Source organism: Cygnus olor, chromosome 15 (assembly GCF_009769625.2).
Source record: "Cygnus olor isolate bCygOlo1 chromosome 15, bCygOlo1.pri.v2, whole genome shotgun sequence".
NCBI lineage: Eukaryota > Metazoa > Chordata > Aves > Anseriformes > Anatidae > Cygnus > Cygnus olor.
Window position 1 is genome coordinate 9,526,979 of NC_049183.1, and position 13,623 is coordinate 9,540,601.

Below are 13,623 nucleotides of genomic sequence, written 5' to 3' on the forward strand. Positions count from 1 at the left end.
AAATGCTTGGTGTAATTTTTCTTGGGCTTGCGGTAGCCTAGGTGTGTTTTGGACTAGGCTGGATAAAATAGGATTCCACAGAGGCTGAAAAAAAATCCCGGTGTTCCTAAATGGTAATTCTAGGATTACCAGAAAGGCACTGAAATATATACTGTATTTTCAGAAAGGAATGCAGATTTTTAGTAATTCCTTCTTTCACTGCTGAAACTATTGAAAGTCAGTGGAGTTGCCTCTTCATGATGCACCCCTGCTCATGCCTGCAATGAGCCCTGTGTGAGTATTTATGCAGCTTGTTGTATCCGGCCGCATTTTCTAGAGCTCTCTGGACAGCCTGACTGCTTTGCAGGTCCTGCAGTCCTGAAATTAGCTTGATTTTTTTTTCAACTGCCGTCTTACTTGTAATCATGTAATGCTTGCAGTCCTTGCAAAGACCTTTCAGGTTTCCAGGAGGGCTCACACCTATTTTAATGCAGCCAGACTTTGGTGCAGAACCGGGGCTGCAGGGACATGCGCATATTGCAGCTCGGCTGCTTAAATAAAGGTGACTTTGAGCTAGCTCTGTGCTCTGGTAATTGTGAGGTTGGGGAGCTCCAAAGGAAAACTGGAAGGGACCAGGTTATATCTGGCCATGAAACCTTTCTTTTCTTAGCCATCATTTACATGTTTCTGAGGCTGGGGCCCGACTAACACTTCCAGATGATTTTATGTAAGGAATCATCAAGTAGCTGTATTAGTCTTGCTGTTTTTAAGTCTGACTGTTACCATCGTAAAATAGATCAAATGCCCTAACGAGTAGAGTCACCATGTTTAAGATTTGGCCAATGAGCAGCTGGGCAGGAAAGACTTTGAGAAGTCATCACGTTGGTAATGATGATTTTTCTCTGCTATTTTTGCTTTTTCACTGGGGTTATACAACAATAAACATAATTAATTTAGTGGCTGTATTCCAAATCATCTACATGTTACTCACAGGGAAGTAATACGAAATGCTCAGAAGTGTCATTGCAGTGAGTTCTCTTGGTGAGCGGTTTAAAACGGCTGTTGCATTTGGGCTAGATGGAAAATCCAATTTCCCAGGCTGGGAGAATACTTTATTTTTTAAAATCAGGCATGTTTATTAAACTCATAAAAGTTAATGGAAACAACAAAAAGCCAATAGATCCGGGGAAGCAATAAGAAGGTTTCTCACCTCAATAAAACCACCCTTTGCCTGGGATGGCGTTCTCTGGTCATTTCTGCAGGGAGCCAGCCTCCTGGCACCAGGAGGAGGGAGTGGAGGCAGTGGCAGGACCTGCAGGTGTCTATCAGGACATAGTGACCCTGGAAAACCTCTCGCAAGACAAGACGTGAGCAGCTGCTCACCCTCTGAGTTGGTCATTGCAGTGACAGCACGGAGGTGAGGTGCCGAGGGGTGAGAGCGAGCTGCTCGCCTGCATTCAGATAAGCAGCCTCTCCCAGGAGATCCCCGAGCCATCTCCTAGTGAGGTAGGTCTGCTGGAGCACCTTCACGAACCTGGGCTTTTACTTGTCTGTGCTCCCAGGTGAATTTCTGCAGCTTTGAAGGGAGCAGAATGAGGCCAGTGTATCCCCCCTGGGAGATCTGCTCTCCTGGCAAGGCAGCAAAGAGGCAGGGAGATGCAGGGCTCCGGCCCCGCTTCTTTAGGGCTGGGTCTGCAGAGATGCTGCCTAGCGTCACCTTTGCTGTAGTCCCTAGCTAAGGATAGGATTAGCTCAAATACAGAGAGCAAAGTATTAGCTTGTTTCCGAGATGAAATTGTATTTTATCCAAGCAGATGCTGTGATCCTGCTGAAGCATTGCCTTCAAGAAAGATCAGCAAGTACAATTCCCACTTATTTCTGAACACGTGGTAGAGATAACAGCTTGCTGGCTATTTACTCCACTCTTCTTGCTTTTAAGTTTTTCTTTCTAGTAGCCTTTACTCACCACAAACTTGGCAAATGCCCCAGAAAACAAAACACGTGGATTAGCTCTCGTGTAGTATTGGCAATGGCAGCGGGAAGGCTCGAAGAAGCAGAGCAGAGCCTGGTTAAGTCACAGAAACAAGCACTCGTGTAAAGCAGGGCGAGGGCTCTCATATTTCTCCGAAGAGCAGACATTAGTCTGAATTACAAGGAGGAAGCCCATCTTCTCTTAGGCATGTAGAGAAGACATCATTAACCATCTGGGTCACGGGAAGCTCACGAGGGAAGAGATGTATTTTAGGGTTGTGTTAGAGCTGGGGAAGATTAATAGATTCCTCAGAAACAGCTGGCTGAGATTCGGGTCGGAGCATCCTTCAAGCAAGAGGCCAGCTGTGACCCCGTTTCTCTGTGTGGCCGTGCTGGCTGCCAGGTGCCCGAGACGAGCGAGGAGCCACTGCTGGCTGCCAGGCAGGCTGGCCGCGGGGGCCCCAGTCGTTAGGAGAAAGCCTGGCTTTATTCCTTTTCAATTAACGTCATCACGTATAAATCTGCTGTGGGACTCCAGTGAGAAAGAAAACTGATGTGCACCGCTCCAGTGCAATAAATCTTTGGGCTCTGGCTGTGGGAATGTCAAATCCGCTCGTCAGCTTGTTATTCTTGAGCCCATCAATTGTGCAGCGCTTGGTGCTGAAGTCTAAACACCATTGTTTTGTGCAGGGCCCGAGCTCTCTGGAGCAAAGGGAAAAATCCTTGAAGTGTGAAGCTCAGGTTTTGCTTTCCTGCACATCCTCAGTTTTCTATAACCCAACACATTCCCATGATCATGTTAGGACCCTGAAATTCACTTTCCCACCCCATGTTCAGTGCTGAAAATTTTAGATTTTTTCTACAAGACATGCATGTACATGGGGCATGTATGTGCAGAAGTCCTGCTATACGGTTGACTCAGGACTCTTGTACCAACAGCAGGGATCCCCCCAGCGTGGCCGTGTCACCCCAAGGACTGGCACTGATCACGCAGGAGCCCCAGCCCTGTAGCGCCGTGCCTCTTGGGGCAGCGCTTTTGGCAGCAACACAGGGATGCAATCAGATGGTTTCCCAGCCCAAATGATTCATTTCTACCCCAATGGTTTTGCACCAGCAGTCCTGGTTTGGGGGCGAATGCAGGTGGAAGTGACTCAGGTCTCTGCTGTTGGTGTATTTCTATAGGACCCAGGGTATTTCTGTATTTTCTGCGTGCTCATGGCTGGGGCTCCTGGTACGCCCAGGCTGTAGGTAAGGGCACTCTGAGTGCAGCCACCCACAGACCAAGGTGCAGCTCGTAGTGGTGAACTCTCTCAGCCCTGGGCTCAAAGAGATCCCCTCCTCCGAAGCTTCCTGGTATTTGGGAAGTTGGACATGATCTTCCCTTAAATAAATTGAGTTGTTTTGCCAGAGACATCAGTGTTTTGTCCAGTTGGTGTCAGGTTTAATCCAGCACATCAGGCTGGCTGAAGCATTTGCAAAGGCTGTGCGGTTCCTAGTGATGGACCGTTTGGGGCTTCTTCTTATTACAAGCTTTTTTATCATTATTCTTAAAGTAGAAGCCTGCCACAAATAATGTATGTAGTGTCTGGCGTGAGCTAACTAATGGTCTGCTGGCAGGCGGCTGCTTTGCTGCCCACAGTACTTTGTGCCTGAATATTCTAGTGGGATGGGAACTGTGTGATGTTAACTGTAGTAATGATGGGCTACCTGTACAAGCCTATGTATACGTCCCAGAAAACTGCTCCCATCGGTACTCATTTGTTCTTTAAGTACCATATATAGGCTATAGTAACACTACGATTTAGTATTAGAAAAATCAGGGGGAAATTCAAAAAAAATTCAGAGACATAAAATTGCATATAAATCATATTATTCCATTTTTCAGAACCGCCTTTATTTCTTGAAGGGAAGGTGAGGGACTGTGAGATTTGAAATTTCCCTTCTGAGCAGTCGTTATAATTATTTATATTACATCAAGACAGCAGTCCCACTAAGGGATGCTGTCTTTATGGTGGCTGTACAGTGGCATGAAAGATGATGTACTGCTGCAGGAGAGCTGTGACAATGTATTACAGTACTTGGAGAGCTTGAGAAGTGAATTGGGTTTTGGGAAGCTTGTGAAAATGCTGTAGAAGGGAAAAGACCCAGGGGAAAAATGTTTTAAAAGTAGGGGATTTTTTAGCATTTATTTACTGGCTATTTAGATTTTTCAAAAATCCATTGATTACTCAAAATTTCAGCCAACTCCACGGCTGAGCAAGCAACTCCAAAATGTTCAATGCAATTCGTCATTAAAATGTTGGATCTTCAACTTTTCCTCCTTTACTTGTCCATTAGCTATTACAGGAAAAAAAAAAAAGGGGGGGGGGTGAGGGGCAAAAAAACCTTCAGTTTCTCTCTCAAAATTTCACAATATTTGAGCAGCTGCAGGGTAAGAGTTTTGCTGAAATCATCCATTGCATCCATTGGCATTTCTGTATGAATACCAGGAGGTTTCAGTAAGTATTTTTTTATGTAAAAAGGAAAAGTTATGTGATTTTTGAATGAGGGTATAGGATTTTAACATAGAGGTTTACATTTTGTACCTGCGTTATAATTCACATTGTTTAATTTTGTGTGTCGGTGAGACATGAAGCACACAGCATTAACGACAGAGCTTGTAGCTTCTCTGAGAGCAGGAGAGTTTCTTTGATATGCACGCAGCCCATCTGCAGAGCAACTGAGTAGCATGTACCAGTGTTGCTTGTGTCTTCCTTGTCCCATCTATCAGGAAATCCCATCCATAGCCCTTCTTTTTCCTTTTACATGGTCCAAAGTAAATGTGATTGAACAATTCATACAGTGTGTTTGCACTCTGAATTGAATCTGCTCAGACTCGTGATATGCAAGTGATGCAAGGTCAGTTTCATAAACTTTCTGGAACTTGCTGCTACTTTCTGCATGTATTTAGACCACTTAATCTGGAATCAGACATTAAAAGCTAAATGCTTCAGAAGCTACCACCACCAAGTAATCTATCAGAAGGCTGGATTTGTTAATGGTCTTGCTGCATTACGATAAAATTGCACCAACACAGAATTTTCCAATTTTTGTTTAATTACCCGAGTCACTTTTTAATAAATGAGGATGTTGTTTCCCTTCTTGTAAACATGCTTATTTGCATAAAGCTCCTTTTAATTCCAGGAAACCTGTCAAACCTTTCTTGCTTGAATTTTGGGTGTCACTTTTTATCACTGTCAAGATGATGGAATTTAAATTGGTGATTAAAAAAGACTTCCTTAAGGATCTCATTTGCTTTTAAGAACCCTGCAAAATACAAGTGGTTCAATTCCAACCTGCCAGTTAAGACAACGTTGTTACAGTTTCTGGAGATGTGAGAGACACCACTAATCAGAATAATGCATTGTGGCCCCACGTGATTTACATTTAGGTTTCGTTTGCCTTCATATGCACCCAGTGGGGATCTTCTGAGCTGGATGCAGATTGGTTTGGGAAGGTATTTAGGTTAGCAGCAAGAGATTGGAAATTGGGATTTCTAGGACAAAGCTCTGTGTCTTGTAAAGTCTCTGTTTGCTCTCTGAAGGAAGATGTCACGTCCCTGGCCGCTGCCACCACAGAGGTGGGTTTAGCTCCTTGGAAATGCTTTGGAACCATGCTTGCTTTAAGGTACTCAGCAGGCACAAAAGATAGAGCAGACACCATCTGGGACACATTTTATTTCCAGTCTTATTTTTTCATCTTTTCAGTTGCAACTTATTCTTAGCTATTGTAATAATTCCATAATTAGTAAGCACCTAGATAACCACATACATACATAAAGAAAGAAAAATAAAATATTGATGCAATCTGGACATGCTGTGCTCTTGCAGAAATAAAGTAAACTATTTATACTACTCTGAATAACAACATAAATTATAGATCAGGTAATTATACTGGGCAGCTATGGGAAATAATAGGGTAAAATTAACCAAACCAAACTGGTGGTAGAGCATTGGCTTTACATGGCGTGAACTGCGAACTGAAGGAAAAGGTTCGGGTTTTGCTGATGCCAGTTAGGCAAATAATATCTGTTGCCTGGGCTGCATCTAAATCTAGCTGGTGATTGAGAGCCTGTGGCATGAATACTACCTGGGATAGCAGCTTTAAGGAGGGATTTTGGTCCAGGAATTTTAGTTCAACACCCTTCAGATTTCTAGAAAATCTCAAAAATGCATGGTAGTTTTACATTTCCTTGTAGAGATTTAACTAACAATTCTGCATGGATTTTTTAATTTTTTTTTTTGGCCAGGGGTATGATCTTTTAAAAACAGTGAAATGCATTTCGGCAACAGCTTAATGAAAACTTTCTTGTATTTGGTTGGCCCATTGGCAGTTTTTAAATGGAGGTGAGCCTCAGAGGCTTGCCAAGACAGCACATTACTGATTCTTCCTCCTTGTCCTTAAATGACCACATCTCCAAAATGCCTGAGAGAGAAGGCTGGAGCTATGGCGTGCCAGTAAAACCTGGCCTCTGGCAGCAAAAGGTGAAAAGCATTCTCAAAGGGTGCAGTGGTTTCACCGGTAATTCTTTGCCACTGAATGTTCTTGGCTACATCAAAGCATCTCCAGTGCAGATCTCAACTGCAGCAACAAAAGCGTGGCCTGATGGCTCCTGAAAGCTGAAGCCTTCTGTTGACTTCATTGTGCTTTGAGTTGCTCTGGAGGAAACGTCGCCTTTCAGCCATCCAGCCCAAACCACAGGGGGTGCAGAGCATTGGGATCGTTGTTACCTGTGTGGGAAGGCTCCATGCAGTGTGAAGGAGCTCTCTGGCAGCCCCAGCTGCTGGAGCGAACCGCCGCACCTCAGCCTCTCTAGTACAATGCTTGCACTACTTTGTGCTTCACGCTGAAAACCAGCATTTGGTAACTGATAATGATGATCTTGTCTGCCAGCTGCAGGGAGCTGGGGAGCCTGAAACAGTGAAGCTCTTCAAAGTGGTAATGCAGGCGCTTGTTAAATGTCACTGTCAGGGTTTCGTCCTTCTGCTGGACCTTTGTCCAGAACTGCTCCGTTGGTTCCATTTCTTCCCGATGTGCTATTTCAGTGTGATGCCTCATGGATTAGATAGAAGTGCAATAATAAGTTTGTTTAATCATCGATGAGATATGGCTAAATCAGACATGAATTCAGTTATGTAATTGAATATAGTATTTTGAGATTGAAGTGAGAATGGAGCTGGTCGAAATCTCAGCCTGCAGCGGAGGCATCTCCTTGTCCCGGGCCTCTGGGAACTGGCTGTAGGAGAGGTGGGGCTCCCCAGTGGCATGTCCTGACTCCTCTTACTAACACAAAGCTGAATTTTGCCTCCGTTCCTGGGAGATTCGGAGGTGGCGCTGCAAGTCAAACAGGTAAACATGGTGGTCATGGCATGCTGTTTGGACAGAAGGTAAAATAAAGCCTGGGCTGTGGAGTAAGTGAATGTGAACTTAGCTGCAGTTGCTCGCCTTTGGGTTGCGACACTTACTGAGCAAATCAGTAATGCCTGGTGGGGGATGATCCCCTAATGCAGACACAAATAACCTGGTGGCATCTTAAATGAACAAAAGGAATCTGCATAGATCAGTATAACAATGTAGGCATAGATTTACATGAATTTATTAATTTGATTCATAAGAGCCTCCTGTGTCCTGGTCCCCATTTTTATTGGCTCTTGCATACGCTGATATGCTGGAGTTTGCTTTTCTACAAAGGAAAAATAATAAAAGACGAACCTGCAGGTATTGTCGTTGTTTATAGCTTTCGTACATCTTTGCAAAGCAAAACTGGTTATTAGAAAGCCTAGCTACAGAGCTACATTACCTGCAGCATGTAAGATGCTTTTCCAACCAGTGTGGTAAATACACAGAGCAGCCACAGCACAGCTGTTCCCTGACATTAATGAACTAACCCAAAGCTACGAGTCTGGTCACTTTAAAGTCCCGTATAGGTAGTCTTGCTGATTTACAGTGGAACTTTTGAAATAATTGAGTTATTACTGAGACTTTTTTTTTTCTTCTGGAGCATTTTATTCAGCAGATTTACAACCATAAGTATCCGCAGTGAGCTGCTGCATCAGCTGGTGCAGCTCAGGACAGCTCCGCTGAAATCACGGAAATAGCTCCTCTAGAAGAGATGCCCCTTGTCTGTAGGAATTCATTCTTGATTCACTCGCTGCAGACCTAAGTGTGAGGTAAGGGTCATCATCTACAGCGAAAGTCCTCTGTAGCTGGTAGCTTAGCACTGACCTAATAACAGAAATTCTTGTAGGCATCTTTATGTGTCTATACGTTGATATATTCACTTTTTCAGTTGTATGAGTAGTTTTGGTTGGATGCTAAATATTATTTCAGGAGATAAAGAGAGAAACTGTATTACCAATTCTTCATCAGCCTGTAAATATGGACCCGTTCTTCTTCTGCTAGGTAGGAACAGAGTCTAATTTTAATCTGCAAACCTATCTGGACGGAAAACCCCAAGGCTCAGAGATGTGAACTGTGATGATTTGCTGGATTAAGGTAGCACAAGAGGCTGAATTCAAGATCACTTTGTGTTATACAACAAAAGAGGCTGTGGTTTGGGGGTTAAATGTATCTGTAGCTCTCAAGTATAGTCGTATATAGAACATTATGAAAAAAATGAGAATCATGTAGAAAGAACTATTAGATGTACATTATGGGGTGGGGCTAACAGGGTGGCAGTCCACCCCCGTGGTGAATAGCACTTCGAAGCATCTTGTGTGTGGTGTTATAGGGAGGGCTGCAGTGGGCTGTCCCGATCAGATCACAGCAGTATTGGAGCTGTGCCTCCCCCCCATCAGTAACAATTATGAAGACCTTTGCAAATTTGAACTCACTTGTCCTTGCATCACCCCTGAAGAAATATTATATCCATTTTACAAATGGGAAGCTGAAGCGCAGAGAAACTGGATGACTGTCTCTAGCCTCATCCTCAATCAATGTGTATCAAATTAGCTTAATGTTCATCCGAGTGCTCAGATTTGTCTAGAAGAAAGTGTGATCATCACCAGATAATGTCATTCACTTGTCATTATGGTCAAAATGACTAGACAGCATAAAGATGTGTTGCTGCTTGTCCTGAGAGCCAAGTCACTCAAGCTGTTTGTTCCAATGGTAAAGTTTCACCCTACAAGTGATCAGGTTGCAATCAGGTTCAGCTCCCCAGCTTTCAGCTGAGGACATTATCTGCTAGATCTGTTTCCCCCCATTAGGTGCAATTAACATAGTTTAATACAAGTACAATAAGGCTGTCTTTTGGATGATGAATGCTATTTGCTGTAAACAGCATACAGGCTCCCCAGTTCTTAGATCCTGGATGACAGATAGATAAGTAAATGCGGTCACTCCCAGAAGGTCACCCCTGGTGAGTGCATGGCTGTGCCTGCTGGGACAAGGATTAGTGTGTGTCCTAATAAAGGGAATGATGAAATGAGAAAAAAAACTCATTTTCAAATCAGAGATTCTGGCTACAAAGCAATTATTCTACATGCTTATAGAAAAGTAACTCCCTACAGGCTATGATTTTTGCAGGGCTTTGGACCTCAGAGGCACTGCATGCTTCCATGGCTCTGTGCTTATAAAGAAAATATCAGCTAATCTCATTCTGTGACTTACAGCACATGGGCCGTAGCACCGCAGACACACCAAAAATACCGCACTGAGAGTGCAAATGGCTGCCTTCAACACCAACAAACTGCCTGCCTTTGGAAATGTTTGAATGGGAAGTGGTTTCCTGGTATTATTCGCCACAGATTTTCCCAAAGACATTTTGAAAAGTGGATGTCAAGACTCTCGACCGCCATGATCCAGGTATGTATTCGAGTTAGACTAGTTTGCATTTAGAGACCTACTGAAGTTTGTGGAGCTGTGTATAATACTTTATGTCCTGCCTATAGATTTGTTACTAGGCTCTCTTTATAATAGTAGCCGTGGTATTTGCATATTATGCCAAAGAGAGAATAGGCAAATTGCTTCTTTAGTAGTCAAAGGGTTTTGTTCCTCTGCAAGGGTTAGCTCTGACTAAGCCATGTTTTGTAGTTGAGCTCATACCTGAAAAAGGGTGAGTTTAGGTGAGAAAAACAACAACAACAAAGGATTTATGAGTGTCTAAAAAACTGCCACTGCAGGGGGGAGAGAAAAATTCAGCCAGAAGCTCCTAGGAAGCAGACTGAAATCGAGTCACCAGTGTCTGGGTTGCTGGATTTCTGCTGACAAAGCAGGCATTCACTTAGGCTTGCTACAACAGTCATGATCTGTTCTGGGTTGTTTCCACTACAGCATTTAAACCAAGACTTAAAAAAAATATATGCTTTAAGTCCTCTAAAGTATCCCATGTCATGGTTCCAAATCAGAAAATATGGAGGAGGACAAACCCATCCTGACAGATCTGTGTAGCTGAGACCAGGATAGCAAAAATCACAGATAAAGGCAAATTAAAAGATTAAAGATGGGAAAGGTGTTGTTATCCTTGAACTATAGACTATGGGTGTCTTTTTTAGAGAGTATTTTAGGACTTGTTCTAATTGAGGGCTCTGTTCATGGATTTCTGTGTGCGTTGCCATTTCTTCATAGAGCCATGGGCTTGATAATCCCCTTTGTCGTCATCAAGGCATGCCCTATAGTAGATTTGTGATCCCACTCAAATCGGTGGAAGACAGCCTGACTTATTCACCTCTCTCTTGATGAATCATTTTCCTCTGAACTCCGATAAGGCTCCCTTCTCAGTGCTACCCCACGACTGACACCTGAACTCACCAGTCAGGTTAAGTGCAGGTGCAGAAGTTTGTGTCTTCTCACCGCTTGTGTTATGTTTCCCTGCAATTAGATTCTCCCCTAGGTGAATGTTGGGGAGAGACGTCTCAGTTTACCATGCTCAGGAGGATTTTATATTCTCAGGTAAGCCCTGGATATGATGAAAAGTTTCGAGAATAGTTAATGGACTGTGCAGTAATCCTCATTTCTGGAATTTGTGTCTTTCATTAACTTTACCACCCAAGTGTTACCTGCACTACTGAACTTCTGAAGCCAGGTTCAGTGTAGTTCTCCCGTCACCTGAACTCAGTTCCCTTTCTAGCCTACTGCTGGATTGTTTGCTTTTCCCCCAGTAAACAGCATAAACAGCACCGAGTAATAGTATGCACAGGCATGCCGATAGCTGACTTTGCTGCTCTGGTGTAAGGTGGATGAGTGGGCTGTGTTTACGCTCTTGTTCTCGCTGGGTTTTGGATGGCTGTGAAACTGCAGCACACGGGGAGCATCACTCCAGTGCTCAAAGCTGTCCTCTGGGAGGCCATGTGATATCACAGCTATTTCCTGGCTCTTCAGCAGGGACTACGTAGTGCTCTGTATTTTGGACCCAAAGGACTGCTTCAGTGTGTATTCTGGGAGTATGAATGAGATTCCAATCTACAAAGTGAGTTTGAATATGTACCAAAGGAGTCGGTCTCTCCTGAGAAAAGCCCTAGTGATGAGCAGAGGGGGGAATTAACATCACCGTCAGCCTCCTCCTGGGTAGGAGCATTTTGTACAGCTCTTCTCTGATACCAGCCTAGTATATATGACATGCATGAGGAGGCTTTGCCTCTGAGATCAGAGAGTCTTTAACTCTGGGATTCCTCATCAAGGGCAGAATAAATAAAGATCAATACTAAGATGTAAAGTACAAGATTTGGCAGCCGTGATGAATACCACAAATGCTCACTAACATGGAAATGAAACCCAGTGAAACAGGGAGCAGTATATACCATCAAATAAATGAAAGGCAGTGCATTTCAACAAAGAATGTTGATCTGATCTCTCATTGTATTTATTTTGCCAAATCATGTTTCAAGAACACAAACAAAGCAAAGACAGAATAGCTGACGAATTTTCAAATGGAATAAGGAGCCCTGCAGATGTGTCTTGTAATTGCTATTACGTATTCAGCTTGAGTTTCTCTGCATTGAGACATATGTATAAAGATCTGAAAGGGCTGCAGTAACATCTGGATGCTGTTTTGACGGCCTAATGGGTTGGTAAATAATGTTTTTGAAAGTGAGGAATGATGCTCTGCATATCTTTTTTCTGTGATTCCACTCTCACAGTAGTTTCCAAAGAGCACTAAAACAAAGATACCTGATTAATGACCCATCCGGGCTCTTGTAGCAGATTTGCAGTGGGGTTCTCAAGGGTAGAATTCATTAGTAATATTTGTTCTATACAGTTCCTAAACTAAAGTCTCATTGACCTGGTGGAATCATAAATCCTGAGCAGGAATACTGCCACACTTCAAAGAGATTTTGTAGCCTTGATGATGCTTCGCTAGCTACAAGGCAGATTTTCAAAGCTAGAAAAGCCTGAGAAGCAAATAAGTGGAAGCATTCACTTTATGTAAAGCTAATGAGAAGATGACAAGATCATCCATCAGCAGCCCAGTTTGTGGGAGTACACAGTGGGAATTCCAATGTGTACCTATCCTGACTTCCGTGGCCAGTGCTTAAGTGGTATAAGCCAGTAATTTTGGTATAAACCAGTATTTTCAGCTGGAGTTGTACCAGTTTACAGCAGATGAGAGCTGGGTCCTATACTTCAGCAGACTGTAAAGGTCAGATCTTACATGTAGAAATATAAAATATGGAGCACTACTGTGATGCACTGAGTGATCTTCAGCCCTTAATCTACTTAATCAAACAGAAATAATAGAAATTTTGGCTAATTCTAACACCTTCACTGTTCCTTTCTTGGGAAAAGTGTTGACTTTCTCAGAGATTCCTGTACTAGTGAATTTTTGCCAATATGACAAAAGGGGAGAACAAATGACTGTGAGTTTGTTATTTGCATATGTTTTCCTATCATACAACATGAAGTTAATCCCAGCTATTCATATAAAGGTATGTTCTCATCCTCAAATACTTCACTGCATCATTTTATTAGCATTCTGCTGAGACATTTCCTATGTAATCCAGGACTGCTTTATAGTTACTGACAGTGAAAGGGCTTTTTTTTTTTTTTTTTTTAAACTAGATACAAGAACCGCAATCTATTTAGAAAGCAGTGAGTTAAATTGAGTCTTGAATAAAGGAAACTCCACAGGCTCCAGTTAATTTCATTCCATATATATTTTCTTCTATTCATTATACCACTGCAATACAAAGGGTAGTGTTCCTTTCTCTTAGCTATAAGATAGACCTTGACTCTGATATAATTCTTTCCTGCACTACCTCAAACTCCTACTGAGAGCCAGGCATCACAGTTGAGATCCTCCAAATGGAGCTTTGAAGAGATTTTTTTTCACACTCAATTTTTATTTATGCTCCTCAAAGATTCTTACAGCGTGGCGAAAGGAAGGGCAGCTCTTTCAGGTACTGCAAAGTGTGGGCATAGCCAGTGCAGTGAACATGAAACCTCTTTTGTCTATGGAGAGAGCTGTGCCTGTAGTATTCAGAGGGAGCTTTGGCCTCATACAAGGCAAATCTACAGAAATCTTCCTAACTGATAGAGCTGTGAGTGAGCTTTTAAAGGGACAGGGGGCAGAGAGGTGGTGGAAACCTTCCCAGAATGAAGGAACAGGCTGCTTTTGAACCAGAGAGTACCACATGGCATGCTTTTACCAATTCATGTATATCCTATCCTAGAGGAGGTATCGAAATATTTCTAAAC

General features: G+C 43.0%; 1 protein-coding gene across 1 annotated transcript in view; it reads left to right on the forward strand.

Moving 5' to 3' along the window:
- Positions 1–13,623, forward strand: part of LOC121078511 (acyl-coenzyme A synthetase ACSM4, mitochondrial-like) — a 122,835-nt gene that overhangs the window by 19,475 nt on the left and 89,737 nt on the right. Inside the window, 2 exon segments of the mRNA XM_040574777.1 lie at positions 8,392–8,484; positions 9,738–9,795. The gene's annotated coding sequence lies outside the window, so the exon portion shown is untranslated.